The 17,975-nt window shown below is 33.0% G+C and overlaps 1 non-coding gene across 1 annotated transcript; it reads left to right on the top strand.

Moving 5' to 3' along the window:
• The first annotated feature begins 15,809 nt into the window (after positions 1 to 15,809).
• On the top strand, positions 15,810 to 15,882 carry TRNAF-GAA (transfer RNA phenylalanine (anticodon GAA)). Its single transcript has one exon. It is a non-coding gene; the product is annotated as a tRNA-Phe (tRNA).
• The last annotated feature ends 2,093 nt before the right edge of the window (positions 15,883 to 17,975 follow it).

The raw sequence follows: 17,975 nt of genomic DNA, 5'->3' as shown, positions 1-17,975 counted from the left end.
AGAATTACAAGAAAAAAATTATTAGTCGTAAAAAAAAAAGATAGTTAATAGTAAAGAATGGTGAATTAGCTGCCTTTCTGAGCGGAGTGCGTATCTCCGTCTCCGCCAACAGGCTGAGGGTCCGAATCTCAGTGTGAGGTCTTTAGGATGGAGAAATATGTTCATCTCTCGGTGTCGGACCATCACCTGATCATGGAAGACCTGAAATGCTTTGAAAATGTACTTTATTTGTGCTCTAGAATAAGGTTCTCGGACTTTCTTTAACATTTAGCCCACCCATACAGCACTAAATGAACGATATACCTACAAGTTGTCATGAGCGAGATGCATGTAAAAATAAGATACAGCAATCCATTAAGCTTTATTGGTCAAACACCATTATGTCATACTTTTCACTTCTTGCGAAATGAACCATTGGTTTGTGGTTGTTGATAATTAACAATGAGATAACGTATCCCATGAGTCGAGTATACATTCTTTCTTTGTTTTGTTATTTGTGGCTGGTATGTCTGTTCTGTTTGCGAGGAGGGCCTGCATGTTCGAGGGGAAGCTCAGTTACTTTCTTGAGTTCTGGACAAAATTTAATCTGAAGTCCTTTTCAATCAAGGACGCAATCGTTCTCTCGAAGAAGAGCAATAAGCAAACTGCTCAACATTTTCTACTCGTGTCTTTTTCTTTCCTATTAATTTCCGTAGGAATACAAATCACGATTCTGACAAGTGAGGAGAGGTTTTTTTTTTTTTTTCGTAAAGAAGGAATGGTACTAACGTGTATTTGTTATACTGCATTACAGAAAAAATTTCCAATCTGTATACTTTGAATTCGCACCATAGCGATGTACATTCTGACTTTTCTTCTCTTCTGAGAACGTGGTATCAGCACAGCCTTCTTAAAGACGACAGAAACTTGCAACGCGAAGCTGACAAAGAAAAAAGTAAGGATTACAATAATATTGATGGAATATTCTTCTACTATATTGACACTAATTCCATCTCAGCCTTGAAGATTTTATCCCGACTGTGCAGATAAGGATAGCCATCACAAGTGTGAAGTGTTTTTCTATTTTTTTCTATTTTGTAAATTGCGTATTTTTCGTGAATTTAAAGCTTCTTCCCGAAAGACCAACCATCTGAAGATCCTTAAACGCTGCTGCTAAATGAGCAATCTTTCCTACTCACCGCTTCGATGAGTGGAAAATATCTTGTAGAAAAATTACCTGATGAATAATGAAGTTTAACAGCCTTCTTTTGACGTTTTACTAAATAACATATTTCTAAAAGAAAAATAAAATATAAAACCGTCTAAGGTTAAATAGACATAAGGTCGATGACATGAAGTAGCTGAAAAAAAAAAAAAGGGGGGGGGGGTTAACTTTTAACTCTAAAATCAGCGATATCATTGCCTTGTTGATGGAAGGTGCTCCGTATAACGATAACTGATCAGCGTGCTGGCAGCGCACTTCTCAGACTTGACTAGATTATTACGGCTAATGGTTAAAAATCTAAATAACATTCGATCGAATTATAAAAATCTAAAGATTTTCTCTAGAGCAGGACGAGGAAAGAAAAAAAAAGACATATATATATATACACACACACACACTAAATTCTTAAAAAAAAAAAAAAAGTCGAAATCGTACAGGCTTCACACACACACACACACACCTAACAGTACTGAGTAAGGCTTCTGTTTGCTCGCTACGGAACGTTGCCAAGAAATGCAGATTAATCCACCTGATAACAGAAATGTTTATGTAGCAGACCCTGGAGTGTTAATGAAAAATTAGAAATATGGGAATGAACGAAGACGCCGCTCCCGGTCCTTTTTTTTTTTTTTTCAACCAAACGGCAACTTCAAACTAAATGCATGAAGCTTTCTCCACTGAGACAAAATTATCATGAACTCTGTCATTAACTTTCCTAGCATTTTATTTCAGATAATGATCATTGGTCTTCCGGTTGTTCTTCTTAAAATGCAGATTAATCGAAATGGAATGATCCTTCCTGTTATAAACCCTTTTTCCACAGTATGAAATTTATTTACGAGCTGTTAAATGCTTTTGTGAGAAACGAATGCATCACTCGTCCGTCTCTTTTATTTCAGCACGAGAAATACAGCACTTTGATACACAGCAGGAGTGCCTTCTATTTAGGTTAAACTCATGTACTCCTTCGTTTGTTCCTTGGCATTTTTCATAGTTTATTGCCATCGGAACAATACGAAGACCCCATATAGAAGGATGAGCATCTTTTAAAAGATGCTCATCCTTCTATATGGGGTCTTCGTATTGTAACCATTTTAATGATTATTTGATGACCCATCTTAAAACTCGATTACTGACATCACTATATTCAATGCATAATCGGTAGTAATAACGAAGTCAGACACGTTTTAGTTTACTGGTGAAAACCCAATTTATTACGTTTTGCTTATTATCAGGCTGTTGGATTAGCGTGCGGTCTTGAAGCAGGTCTACTTTTCATTCCCATTGTATACAGATTGAAATCTAGTAAACAAAAAATATTATAATCAGTAGATGAAAATGTATACCACAGTAACCATTAGTGACGTTGCTTCTTCGAAACAGAGAAAAAAAAAGAGAAATTTTTTGAATGTTTCTTTCGTCGTAGAATAACGAAGAAAAAACTGACAAACGCTATCTCAAGACATGATGATATAAGGAACTCCTTTTCATACACACAAAACACGAATAAATTCAGTTACGATATTTTTGTCTCACTTTATTTGAGAAAACTGGTCTATAACTTGCACTTTTAACTATGTACCTTTAGCCTGATCCCAGCCTACATCTTCATCTTTTGTGTTTTTCTCCAGCCAATGTTCAAGCGGTTCAAAATAAGTCCTAAGTGCTGTAGCGTCCATTTTGCTATTTCCAGTCAAGGTCTCCAGCACTTCCCACCAAGGCCTGGATGAGCCAAGAGACAATGCCTCTCTACAGGTAAACAAATAAATTGAGAAATATTCAAACAAACACATAAAAGTAAAAATCATGCATCAAATGAGGTCACGCACACATGTACCACATGATATGCAATTACGCTCCAACATGTAACTATCCCTAACTACAGTTATATTTCACAGGAATGCATTCAATGTATAATTATAACTGTCACCTCCGCGTTGCAATATGACTCGCTCATGGTTTCACAGCACTCAATTCTTTAAACTCACCTCAGACGGTCTCCAGCTGCATGACTACGATAGATGTCGCACTTGTAGAGCACACCAGTATAACCTGAAACATCGCAGAGAGCCTTAAAAAACTGGAACTGAAGAATAATGCTGACAAACTTCCTAGAAAGAGAAGTTTAGTTAATAATGTCCGGCAACCAAATAAATGTAAGCGTAGGTGAAAGTAGAATTGTGCAGAACAATAGTATAAAATCATTATTATGGTAGTAATCTGTGATGCACTTAGGAGGAAATGAAGAGTAACTGAAAGACCTAAAAACTAGTTGAAAGAGTCCAAAATGTCAAGTAAATTAATTTGAAATCTAATCATTTTGTGTTGGTATCACGTGCTTTATTGCATTACTTGTAGTGCATTATACTTTCTGCTGTGCTAATATTTGTAAATCTCCACAGCTCATATGGTATCGACAATGTACTCTCGGAAAGATCTTGAATCCCTTCTAGGTGGTGAAAACCTTTATGGTACTTTGCAGAATACAAAAATAGCCTATTTTCTGTACTGAGGCCAAAGAAAATAACATCGCTCACCATAAGTGTATAGCTGTGCACACATGTATCTTCTGTGCAGTAGACAATACAATGCACAACTCTTCATGACCGTGCATAGCGTGTCTGCGTGTAAGCGCGCATGCAAGTCTAACTCGGATATATATTTCCACAGCCAGATATCAATTACAAGTCTTACTGAAGTATTCGAGAGCATCTCTTATTGATTATAAGCACTTTTAATTTCAGTAGTTTTAATTCAGCGGCTTGAAGCTGATAGCATTAAAGAGAAAGAGAGTGTGTGTGAGTTTTCTCGTAAATGTTGATTTAAATTGGAATTGTTTGTTTTATTACATTTATTTGGCCTTCTGTGTTACACAAAAATTTTAAAGGAAGCCAAATCATTTAAAATTTTAAATGATTTGGCGAGAGCAACTCGCTCTCGCCAAATCATTCTCAGGCATCAAAAATTTTATTTAGGAAGAAAATTTTATTTAATTAAAAAAAAAAGTTTTAGTCCTATTCTGTACATCGAACTCAATCCCGATGCACAGTCCTGCATTAGAGACGAACATTTTCCATTAGCGTTCCTCTTCTCTTACTTCCTGAAAGACTCGCGATATCATTCCGGTTGCACTGGTCCATAAATGTTTGCTGAACGATGAAATATTACAATACATAATGTATTAAAGTATGCTAACGATCGATGAAAGTCCATAATACGATGTCCGATAGAGTCAGCAGGAAGTATTAAGACTAGGAAATCAATTACATTACGATCAAGTAGATCATAGACTAGGAAGTCGTGGGAACTCTTAACACAATAAGAATAAATAGAACATGCAAAGAAACACGATATAGAACGGACCCCGTTTTGTGCTTTAAATATTAAAATAAATCTTATCCGTCATTCGGAAAAACTTGCAGGAATGTACTTTATAGACAGCAAGGCCTAGAAAAACAACATTATAAAAGCGTAGTTAGGTGGCTCCCTCTATCGGTCTTACGCGTAATTACACATACTTTTCGCTTTTATGTCCTCATTGTTAAAGTTTATCAAATTATACATCAGAGAAGTAATATAATTAACGTATCTTATGCTAAATTAAGCTGTGATAGATTAAAAATACGAGATATTCAGTAGAAAGGAAATGTTAAATAGATAATACGATCATTCAAAAGAGCAGAAAGTAAGCAATTCCAATGACTACGCCGTATTTACGAGAGTCTTCCTTCCGCAGTTGTACTTGCGACATTTGCCCTTTGATGAAAAGACCAGAGTGTTCGAATCCATTCTAGGACGCACAATAACTTTTGTAAGGTGAATTAAGTTGTCTTCAGGTACAAGGATTTTTTTTTTACCTGTTGTTCAAAACAGGAAAACTGGGGAAGAAAGGCACACACAGTTAATAAATATAATAGGCTATAATCTGCAAACAGCTAGCCATATTTGGCTAGCTGTCTAGCCAAATATTTCTAGCCATATTTGGCCAGATATCCAAATAATAATAACAACAATAACAGCCTGTAGACTGCCTACAGACTGTTATTTGTTGTTGTTATTATTATTGCTGTTATTGGAAATATACGGACAAAGCAATTCAGGCTATCCAATGTATTACGACTGTTAAGTATTGCTCATTTTGTAGTATGAAAACACGAGTTTCTGGAAAAATAAACTCAGTAATCCATATAACACCGGCTCACTCACCGAATATGTCATCTTGAAACTTTTAAACAATTCAAAGTTTAAAAATATTTATACAGTACTATAATTTAAAATGATTATAAATATAGAATAAAAACTAAAATAAGAAATTTAATTGATTATTATTTCTTAATAACTTATAGTCATTATATTTGTGACTGAGAAAAAAGATCAAAAAATAGAAATTATGGACACCAAAAAAAGTTCCATTTCGGAGCTGGTAATAACATCGACAACATAGTATTGAGTTAGACAATCACAGTGGTGATTATCTTAAATGGGTTTCCTCCAGTGACATGAAATTCTGTATTTCAAACCTGTATTATTTGCTAACAACGAATATTATTATAATTATGTTGCATAAACGAAACAATAATTTTATTTCAATGCACTTAATTGAAACAGAAGTCATGCAATTAATTTATTGGCTAATGGTGAAAGAAAAATCATTCGCTATCAATGATTTTCAATAGGCATCAGGGGGAGAGTATGGCAGACAACTGCCGCCATCAAGTGTTCCCTAACCCTAATGCCATATATTATTGTACTAAAATAGCATGAGTTGTAAGGTCCGCTTTCTTAAGATGGAGGAATAACAATCTCATGTACAAAGGCGTTATTCGCAAAAAATCTATACATGACTTTAAATCAGAAAGTGAAATAAACACTTGTGATTATAAGACAACTAAAAGCATAGCAATGTCTGGTAAAAAGTTAGTTTCAATCAGTAAACGATTGCTCAATAAATCCTCTAGGAAATATAAAATATAAACGTGAAATAAATAGTTTGTTTATTAACATTAATTACTCCTTTAAAATGTTTTGTTAGTAATGGTAATTATTAGTAAGAGAAATGAATACCATACTTATTGAAGTGCCTAAAGAAAAGACCGATTAAAGGAGAGAATTTTAGTGATTAAAAATATCAATATATTTACCTTAAGAAAAGCATTTTATACGTGTATCCTCTGGCGGTCAAAGTATGAAAATAATATTAAGGTCATCACCTTCTAACAACAAATTTTTATTTGTTGTTAGAAGGTATGTTTTTTCGTATCTTTTTTTTTAAATTATATTTTACAACTACAAAAATGTATAAGTTTCATAAGTATTAAGTAAGTTTTACTGGTTATTGCACAATAATCTAGAGATATTAATCAAAACTAACTAGTTTCGCAAATCTGGCGGCTTCATCGACGCTTTTATCAATGTAAAGAAGCCAGTAGTTGACATTAAAAAAACTAAAGAAATATTTTTTGACAACTCTGCTTTTCTTCCGTAAAAATCTCTGTTGAAGCCGCCAAATTTGTGAAACTATTAATATTAATAAAGATATTCATCAAAACTGTTAGTTTTGATTAATATCTCTAGTGTCCTGTGCGATAACTAATAAAAGTTAGCTACTACTTATATTTCAATGTTTTTTTTTTTTAATTTCAAAAGATTAACCATCTCAGCGGCCATTATGGATCAAATACGGATATGCATACGCTTCGTATCCATCACATATTTCAATGTAATAACAATGGTATTAACATTTTAATATGCACTTCGCATCCATGATAAACTTGCCGTCTATAGACGTCTTGGCCGGTAGCGTGGTTAAAGCGAATCCTTTTCACCGATTGTTACAAGTAGTTTGCAGCCAACCCATTCTCTGGACATCAAACTCTGCATTGAACACAACTCATGTAAAAAACTAAACAAATCTTATTACAAGTCCCCCGAGGCAGCAAAACAGAAATCCATTATGTGTTTAAACACAGACATTCGCTTCACAATAAATTCTATTAATTTAATTTCACGATGCAATAATAACCATTTTACCAATATCATGATGCTTTTAATCGGTGTTTGTTCGTTGTTGTCACTTACCCGATAGTTGTGGAGTCGGCAGAAATTTCATAAACAGCTCCGGGATCAAAATTGACTTCAGATCTATACACAGGAGGAGAAATTCCTTGCAGTTGGACCCTAAAAGAATAACGAGGGTATTTGTAACTTAAGCACGTAGGAAACGTTTGCACATGCTACAAACAAACAAACAGAATCAAGTTATATGTATCGTGAATGAGATTGTATAGTATTCACATCTTATCAAACCGCAGCACTGCCGAAATTGCTCGGTTGGGAAGATGTGGATGAAAACATATTAATTCAAGAAATAAAAGACCCACCGTAAAAAACATCAAATCAAGCCCATTCACCACATTGAGAGGAAATAATAATAACAAGATTCAAAGCTAAAAACTAAGAATATATAGATACACGTGTGTATATATATAAGGGTATACGAATGCTATATACATGTATATCTAACTGTATATATGTAAATAAACATTGCGAATATGTAAATAGCACTTATCCCTTAAGATAAATCAATGATAATGTATTTTAAGTAATGCACTTAAAATGAGTTAATAATGTGATACTAATCCAAAATACAAACTAGGATATAGTATCATAATATATGTATAACAACTTGTATAATGGACAAAACCATTGTATATATGTAAATAGAGATTTATCTGTAAGGATTCGTTAACAATATAGTGTTAAACCAGTATGGAATCTGTTATATACACCAAAAATAACAGCATGCATTAAGCGAATAAGCAATGTGGCTTAAGATATACTAGCAAAATATATGTTTATCTACTGATATATATATAGACACAAGAACTCCATGTCAATTGTATATTATGCACTTAAGATAAGCTATATAATCCAAAATATTAACCATGATATAGTATCGAAATACAGGTATCCCTTGCTTAACGCGGTTTTGCTTAACGCGGAATTTGATTAACGCGACGAAATTAATTGCGGCAACTCTTGATATACGCGGCAAGAGTTTTGATTAACGCGCCGTGTGGAGCTCGCAGCTGATCTGACAGATACATGCAAAATGTTTCATATAAATATTCTTACGCAATTCAGTGTATAGTTCAGTGAGTAGTTGTGCATTCATCACTCGTAACAAGTGATATTCCGCACTGTTTTTTGCTGTCACTTTGGTTTAACACATGTTATGTAAAGGTTTGTGATGTTTGACAATAAACTGTATCTGAGAGATTACCGTGACCTTCGATGTCAGTATAGCATGGTTTAGTTTTTATTATTATTATTATTATTATTCTTTGTTCAATAATTTCTAGATTGTAACTGAAAATAAATAAACCATCACGTATTATTGAAATAGAGAGCCAAAAGGCTTATTTATCATACATGTCCTGTATGAGATGTGCTTTACCTTATGGAAAATACTGAGGAAAGTGATCTGGAGTTTACTCCACCTTTACTACGAGGTGCCCATAAGGTTGCTTATGCTTGCATCCGCCGAAACTTTCAGTTTCTTTATATTCGGCACGAAACTCTTGTAGTTTCTATATTCGTCTATGAAATAATGTTGGATTCAATATCCACTTAATTTGCACCATCATGTATTATTATATTTGCAGGGTTTTTTATTTATGTTTTCTTGCTTGTTTGCCGAGGTCTGGAGAGTCATTTTGCTTGTTATCGTAGAATTTATGCTGATAAGAGAAAAAATTAAAACTGTTCAAACGACTCTTGATAACTTTTTTTGGTAAAAAAATTTCAGTAAATAATGTAGGTACAAGCATTTATTAAACATTTACTTTGCATTCATTTTTTATATTTCATAAAATAGTACTATAAAACGAATTCTTAATACAGTAATCGATCGTGGATGAATTGTAATTTTTACCATTGATTATTAGATTTGATTAACGCGATTTTTATATACTCGGTAACATCGAGGGATCAATTAACCGCTTTAATCGAGGGATCGCTGTATATATTAAAAACTACTTGTATATATGTACAAAACCATTGCATATATGTAAATAGAGATCTATGTGTTAAGATATGTTTACAATATAATGTTAAACCTGCGGAATCTAGTATATACTACCAAAAATAACAGCTCAATCAATGTAAAAGGAGAGAAAGAAACAGAATGCGAGAAGGTTATCATGTTGTTCCATAAAAAATGATTGTAAAACATCCTGCTGATAAACAGACAGTAAACGTAAAAAACAAAATGTCTATTAGAATAAGCATTCTATGCACAAAATGTATATACTTGTAAATAGTTCTTCCTCCGAATGTACATAGATGCTTTTGAGAAAATAAAATATAATTGGGAGAGCGTTATACTGAAGATTTAAAGGCCCCTGGTTCGATCCCGAGTTTCGGCAGTGCTTTTTCCATATCAATTTAATTAACACAATAAAAAAGTGAATCATCTTTAAAATAATATTATTTAAATTTTTGTTACTTTTTCACTAGTTCATGAATTGGACTCCGTAACTACAGTTCTAAAATGAGTGTTCACAAAATAACATTTTTCAAAAAATATAATGCAAAATTAAAAAAAAAAAAAAAAAAAAAAAACGCATATCAATTGCACAGAAAAAATTCCACACTCTGCTCTTCGAATGAATGCGTTGATTACGACATTAAGTAAGTGTTGAAATGCGGCATTTTTGAATCTAATGAAGAATTTTCATGGATCGCAAGATGCAATTCATACTGCGAATGTCATGGACTAATTAACAATCGATTGCAAATAAAAATTTAAAAAAAATAAAACTCGATTTACATATAAGAACATAAATATTTCCTTAATTATTAAGCGCGCGATCACGCTGATGTTAAAATATTGCAATCAAAACCGGATCCTAATAACTGAGTGTCAGAAATGGAACGTTATCAAGTATTTTTATCGATTCTACGTTGAAGGTCTCGTATGATTTAAACGAGCACATGAATCCGGCCCAAACAGCATTCCGGAAAGTGGAATAAGCTAAAATAAAATTAAAAAAAAAAACAACGATGTCCTATTCCCGGATCTTTTCGCAATGATCGATCTTTTTATAGCGATCGGCGTCATTACGAAGTGACAACACAACGAGAAATGATAAAGACGGACGCGTACTCCTCGTTCAAATGCGCCTGTAAAATGTGTACCATAATAATTCATCTTTCATGCTTATTTAAATCATAATGAAATAATATAACACGAAAGAATTCATAATTAATATTTTACTTTCCAAAATGGAATCAACAGAACTGGATACGATTAAAAGAAGATTATTAAAGGTATTGCAACAATAAGTTATCAATGAAAAAAAAAATCATAGAACTTATTGGGGGGAGGGGGGGTAGGCAACTAATTTCAGATGGCAAAAGAAACGCAACTAAAATGATTGATATACAGAAAACTATCAGAATTACTATATAATGATCGGGACATACTAAAATAATAGAAATATGAAAATAATAAAAACATAACCTTTAATGAGAGAAAACATGAAATCAGAGCAATATAAATGAGAATATTTGACAAGAATGTGATAACGACCGAAGCAACTACGGCTATGAGTGTCACGTCTGTTAAGTGCTGAGTTTTTTTGGGCAGTTTTGTGTGATGGAAAAACCCGAGTTTTCGGGAGGGAAAAACCCTACCACTTTCGTATTACACCGGATAATCCACCTTCATGTGAAAAGTCGTTGTGTTGGTTCTTTGCATCCTACACTGGATTCGAACCGAGGTCGTTCCAATCAAATAGTCATCGTCGTTTTCAACGGCTAAAATATTAGAACAAGGAAAACGATTCCGTGAAAATTTACAGTAACGATAACGTAAAGAAAAAAAAAGAAAATATTAAGAAGGATAAGAGAGAAATAAAAGAAAAGATATCCCTCTCCTTTCCGAACTAACGTGGAAACGTGATGAGCAAATTAAACTCTGCACAGAAAAAAGGAATCGAGATCGAACAATATCAAACTAAGCCGCTTAATTCACTGGACACCACGATCATGGACAGATAGAAGAAAGAAATGGGAAAACGACAGAAGAATTAGTCGCGATATTAAAGGCAGTTGGACTGATGGTAACATCGTGAATCGAGATTAAATAAAACGTAAAAGAACGTTGCCACACTGGAGACAAATAAATAAGATAAAAAAAATATAGAAATATAAACAGTAAAAGAATATATCTACTTATAACAACAACAATAATAATACGCGAAGAAACAAAGGAATGATTTAACTAGGATGGTCCACTTCATAATATCGACGAAACTATGCAGCAAAGATGAGACCATCAGATCAGAAACAAAAACATTTGATGTAGTAGAAAAAAAAAAGAATGTTAAAGACGACGAAATGATAATGGGTGGATTGCATAAGTGAACCGAGGGATAAGAGGTGAACTACAAAATGTATCAAAATGGAAATCTTATTTTTTTTTCCGAATAACTTCATATGAAAAATAATGTACCTGAAGACCGGAAAAAAGGTGAATATATGATATCAACCAAACTGCGGGAAGCTCAGACAAAGAGGAAAGATGACTGTAAGAGGAGATTGTAACCAAACTAGTTATAAAAAGAGTTAAGAAGAAGATCGGGTTTTTACCCAATAGGAATATATAGTGAAGCTTCTATGTCGTAATTGCCTCCTCTAATATCATCAAAAGGTATAATTCACAAAAACGTATTGTGTACTTGAAAAAGAAAATAAACTTAATTATTCGCATAAGAAAAACAGATATGGCAACAGAAAAATGTTCACCTTATGCCATTCGAATATCATTTTAAATAGCATGATCCTTCTTACTTGATACCTATTGAAAGACAACCATCATGAAATTCGAGACAAATGAAAGAAACAACTACAGAAAGATTAGTTCTTGAAACCTAAAATATATCTTTGTTTTAATAGGACCACAAAAACTCTTGTACAATGGATCAAACTTAATATTTTCCGATGAGAGTGAGTGCTAACTTATTCGAATTAAAATTCACTTAGACATCAACTTTTTACTCCGCATATCTTACTGTGTCACTAAAAGATAAGTCATAAATTCGGCTATCTTACCTGAATTCCCACCATTTGGTGTTCAGATTCGAGTCAGTTATTTTACCTTCAAAAACATTCCACCTCCAGAGGGCGCAGATGTAGGTAAATGGAAGAAGTGAGATTTTCTCCAGTGCCATTTTCAGTAGATAGTTAATGTCTCCATCTAAATAAACAATGGAAAAAATTAAAGTTAACACACATTGTTGTCCTTTTCAAAACTCTTATTTAACTTAATGTTAACTATAAGGAATGGGCAACAGAAGCTCAGCGTAGAGATTAACTTTATTATAGTTATGTCTGTCGATGTATTGTTATTGATATGTTGCATGATCATTACTTCCATTTTATGTTTTTTTTAAAAAAAAAGTATAAATTTTGTAATTTGTGATCAGTAATTTAGAAAGATTCGTTTCGAAGTCTACATTTATAATTAGTGTCACTAAATTCTTACGTAAATCTTCTTCCTCATTCTCCAAGTTGCTTTCATTGCTTAACAGTCCGATGGCTTTCATATGAGTTGAAGTGGTTATCGAAAGACTTACCATATCCGCCAGGGCGTCGTGAAAAGCTGAAAGAAAGAATGGGAAAAAAGAAATAAATATTTCATTTACAGATCTATATCAAATAACAAAAGAAGATAATTAAAACTAATCATATGTGCGAACCTATCATTAGTTCTAGACCTGTATGAACTTAATCTTCTGTCGGTATGCTAGGAAATAGATTTATCAAGATTTAAGGAACGAAAAACAGATGGAAAGAAAGAAGAAAGAAAAGTTTATATTTTTTAATCGTCGCCGATGCTTTTGTATGATTTTTTTTTTATTATTTATCTTCAAACACATTGCACCGAAGCGAGGAATTTTCGTACTCATTTTGACAAAAAATAATTACAATTAAGTGCTTTGACAATAATTAAATAATCTGAAGAACTAAATGAAAGCTTCAAAATTTAATATTAAAGACTTAATATTTTTCACAGCAGAACATATACGCGTATACCTACACATATTCCTACATAATGTACTTTTCAGACCCAGTTTTTGGTATCGTAAAAATCTCCTTCATGAAATCATTTACCTCTCAAGTAAAGAAAAGAAAGAAAGAAAGAATAAAACAAAAAGACCCACAGAGAGCTAAGTCTGGTGAACACGTGGAGTGTTGGTGCTAGAACGGTGTGTTTGGCAAAACATTGCAGCGAAATTCAAAGGAGTGAATGTGTAACTGCATTGTAATGTGGTCTTTCATTGTACGACTATTTCCGAAGTAGTATAGCAGAGGACCACCTGCTGTCTTTTCTTAGAAAATTAGGCGTTTTATCTTTTGATTCTTCACTTCTGTGTTGAAGACTGTCCGGCATGCTATGAAAATAAAACCTCGTAATTATTCCTCATTGTGCTTTCATCGTAGGTCACGTGTTCTGGTTGTCATCACACTGATTTTGGAAGAAAATTTAATGTCTACAAGTCGTTCACGATTTTCTGCGTGTTACTAACACCGGGTGAAGCAATGGAAGGAGATGGAATTTTATGTTGGACAACTCGCAGCTTGAGCAGATATGTCTCTGGCATACGAAACATTGAAATTATTCTTCCATATTTTCATAAATCTATAAAAAAAGAATAAAAAAAAAAGAAAATATATTTGAAAGCGTTTTATTTATTATCCTCCCCGACTTTTTTGGCCTGCCTTTTAACCTATATATATTTTAATTTCTGTTTGGATTTCCTTTTTTTTTTTTTTTTTTTCATTTGGCTGATCACAAAACGTCTCTTTATTATGTCATTTTTACGTCATGTTTTTTTTTCTTTTAATACTTTTGCTGAAGTATTTACGTAGAGGTTATAATTTTTTTTTAATCTTTGCTGAATCACTAGTTGTTGTTATTGTTGTTTTTATAAATATCATAAAGAACTCTGAAAATAAACAAATAAATAAAAAATACCGACCTGGATTAGCACCTTTGCGAAATAAGAAGGGTTCGTCTTGGTAAAGGGAATAATAAATAATATGAGCCACCTCGTGATGTGCAGAAATGAGATCTTCCATGGTGATCTTGGTGCAGTGTCGAACTCTGTAGTAATCATACACAACCAAATGTTAGTTTGAATGGAACTAATATATCTAATAGCAATATATCTTTGGCTGTAAAACATTTGATTACGACATAACTGCAAACTACTTGCATTTCTAAGTGAAAAAAAAAAAAAAAAAAAAGAGAAGAATTTTTTTTGAGAGAAGACTAATCGCTATTGATAAAATGAGAATTAATAAATTGTATCTGCTGAATTTATTGGAACTCAGTGAAGTTTGCGAAAATCAATCTGACTTAGTTTAATAAAAGTTAAAATTTATGAATTCGTTTAGTTAGCAAGCCAATATTTTTGTTACAGCAATGGCAGCACTCGAAAATCTTTTCGTTATTTTGCTGATGCACACTCCTTCCCGATATTTGTAATTCATGAGGCATCAAATACGAGTCCAAAAAACTCGTATTTGATGTGAATGTCCTGAAGAAATGTTGAAATGAAAAATTCCTTGTAGCTGTAATCACCTTAATTATGCGTGAATTAAAAGTTTCAGTTAATATCTATCTTACGCTTTTCCTTCTTTTTATGTTATTTATTTATTTTTTGATTATCAAAATTCTAAAACGGTGTTTCAGAATTTTGATAATTTTTGAGCATTTTTTTCAAGGGTTAACAAAAGTTTGATATTAAGTTTGTATTTCAGATATTATTATTATTATTATTATTATTATTATTATTATTATTATTATTATTATTATTATTATTAGACACCTCCAGAGAGTCCGAAGACTCATCGAGGGAGAGTGTGTCAACAGCATCGAACGATTGGTCCCCTTCCAACTACTAACCGCGCTATTTGTCACCTATTTGTACGATGATTACATGAAGTGCCGTTTCGCTAAGAGCACCCGCAGTATATTAGAAGGCGCATCAATATGCTATCATCGGTCCATCTATTTGACATTTCACATCTGTCAGTTATCATTTGACATCCGTCTTTGCACTCTCTCTCTCTCTCTCTCTCTCTCCATCGTTTCCAAATTTTCCTAAATCCCAAACGAACGTCAAAGAGAATAAACATTTGCTTCCTCATTCATGTTTATGATGATCTTCCTGTATGGTTATGTTTATCTCTTTTGTATAGGTCATTTGAACTTTTAACCTTTAAACTTTATTTGCACTCACATCTAGATCAACAGCTTCCTTAGTTTTCTTAAGCAGTATACCCCAACTTGATAAAGCATTTCAACATCTGTCCCAAACGTTAAATTTTATTCTCTTTTGCCCATGTTACTGAAGTATTAAGTCATCCTAAAGTGATATTAGCGTCAGAATAATTTGTAATCTCTCCTCCTCACTTTGCAGGAAACATCTGTTGCCATAAAACATAAATATTAAAATAATAATCAAAGAAATTATAGCCGTCTAGAAATGTCTTATATTAGGTATCACCAGTTTCAAGAAATGAGAGCATCGCTGCCGAAATAGCTCAGTTGGGAGAGCGTTAGACTGAAGATCTAAAGGTCCCTGGTTCGATCCCGGGTTTCGGCAGAATTTTTTTTTTTTTTTCTGTTACAATTATTTGATACTATTATGTAAACATTTGGTAATTTTATCACTGCTCATAAGACGAAGTCAAAAATGCACTGATTTTTTTATTATATTTTCTCATTTTCTCATTAGTAAAAGTTTATTTTCGAAGTTGTAAAAGCCGCAAAAATATTTCATTCAAATGATTGCTTCGTCGTTATAAACGTTAAAATCATTACACACACAAAAAAAAAAAAATAAATAAATAACTCTTGAAATTTTTTTTACTTCACTTCTGCAAATGAGCCTGAAAAAGTTTGGAGACTATAGCACACTTAAAAGCATAAAAATTTCCTCATAAAGTACAATGGAATAATTTTACTCTTCGGTTCCTTAAATTTAGAGGACAAAGCTAGATTCAATATCTGATCATTGTCGAAATTTCTCGTTGAAAAGGAAGGGGGAAAACCTCAGAGATAAAGAATAATTGAAAATGTAGTTTTTCCTGAGCCAGGAAGTGAATGGATAATGACCATCCATTTCGTCAATTATAATTGAAGTGATTTTTCACGACATCCAAAATCACCATCATGAATACTAGATGGCAGCACATGCATTCAAACTGCGTAATGAGCGCACTTAGTTTCAACTTTTTTGTACGTAGCCTCGTGTTAGGGAGAAAGAAAATTGTCGTTTTTGCAGTAGTAGAAAAGTCTAAGAATATTCTTAAACGACCAAAAACGATAATTATCGATTCTCTCTCTCTCTCTCTCTCTCTCTCTCTCTCTCTCTCTCTCTCTCTCTCTCTCTCTCTCTCTCATTTCAAAAAATTAAAAATTAGGGAGAACATCTTTCCTCGCATCAATTTTTCGAATCTGAACGATATTAAAATATTAAAATAACAGAGAATAATTGAAAACGTTGGATAGAGAGAAAGAGAGAAAGCATGCTATTTGTAAACGCTTTTCTGCATTGGAGGAATCCATAGTACTCTATCTGCAAAGTGAAAATTGATTTAGTCCACGCGCAATAAAGACGCCTTTTTTATCCACTTGAGTAGTGACATGCATGCCATGGAAAAGGTGCCAGTGCGGCTTACGCTACACTGGCACCTCTTCCGAGCAAGCATATCAACAATGATTAGTTGTTTCATTGTTCTGTCTGTATTAGTATTTGTTGAATAAATTTATGAAATATAATTTCCAGCATTATAAACAATCCTGTTATTTACTTATTCTAAAATTTGCTGTTCAGAAGGGGGGCATATTTCTTAATGCATATTTTTTGGTGTAATTCTAAACCAGATTTCATTTTTATGAAAGTTTACGACAAGATTAGGATGGGATTATAAATCGGAGAAATGGGAAATTGATTTTCTTTCATAAATAATTTAATACTTTATTCCTGTCTTCATTTAAGTTTTAGAAATGCGAACTTTAAAAAACACGTTAGATCCCATCGAAATATTTGTTTTTATGTTTTTACATTTGTTTTAATATTTGAACTGTATACCTGAAATCGGTTCCGTTGAAGATATTCCACGCAGAAGGTTGACATATCACAATCTTGTCCGTGGGCTTCTTCAATAATGACTTTGTCCAGAAGGAATTTGGCATTCCTGGTAAACCCATGGATGTGAAATACTCTTCGGTCACTTCAAACATCTTTCTTTCGTCCCACTTCTGAAATCCAAAATCAGTATTAAAGAGTTCGCTCAGCTAAATAAGAAAAAAGAATTGATATTTAAATAATTTGAAAAAATTTAAATTATTGCTCGGAGAAACACGTTGGTCCAATAAATGAAGAAAAAAAATCGTCTATTGAGACATCTGAAATCATTAGCTGGTCACAATTCCAGACTGTTTTTCTCCTAAGAATTCTTGTGAAAGTGATCGTCACGGGGAAAATGATCACAACAGCCCTTGCTGCACTGAAAACGATACCTTCTGTATTCCCTACATTCATCAATGCTGAGGGACATTCCATTTGCATACATCAACATGCTACATGAAAATATAAAGAAATGCAAAACAAATTAATGTATTTATTTAATCACTAATATATTGTTGATGATGAAGTTGGATGTTCGGAGAATAAAAGTTATTCAAATAGAC

Source organism: Typopeltis vanoorti, chromosome 1, assembly GCF_054136105.1.
Source record: "Typopeltis vanoorti isolate ZY-2024b chromosome 1, IOZ_Tvanoo_1.0, whole genome shotgun sequence".
Lineage (NCBI taxonomy): Eukaryota > Metazoa > Arthropoda > Arachnida > Uropygi > Thelyphonidae > Typopeltis > Typopeltis vanoorti.
This window is presented reverse-complemented; position numbering and strand designations above follow the sequence as displayed.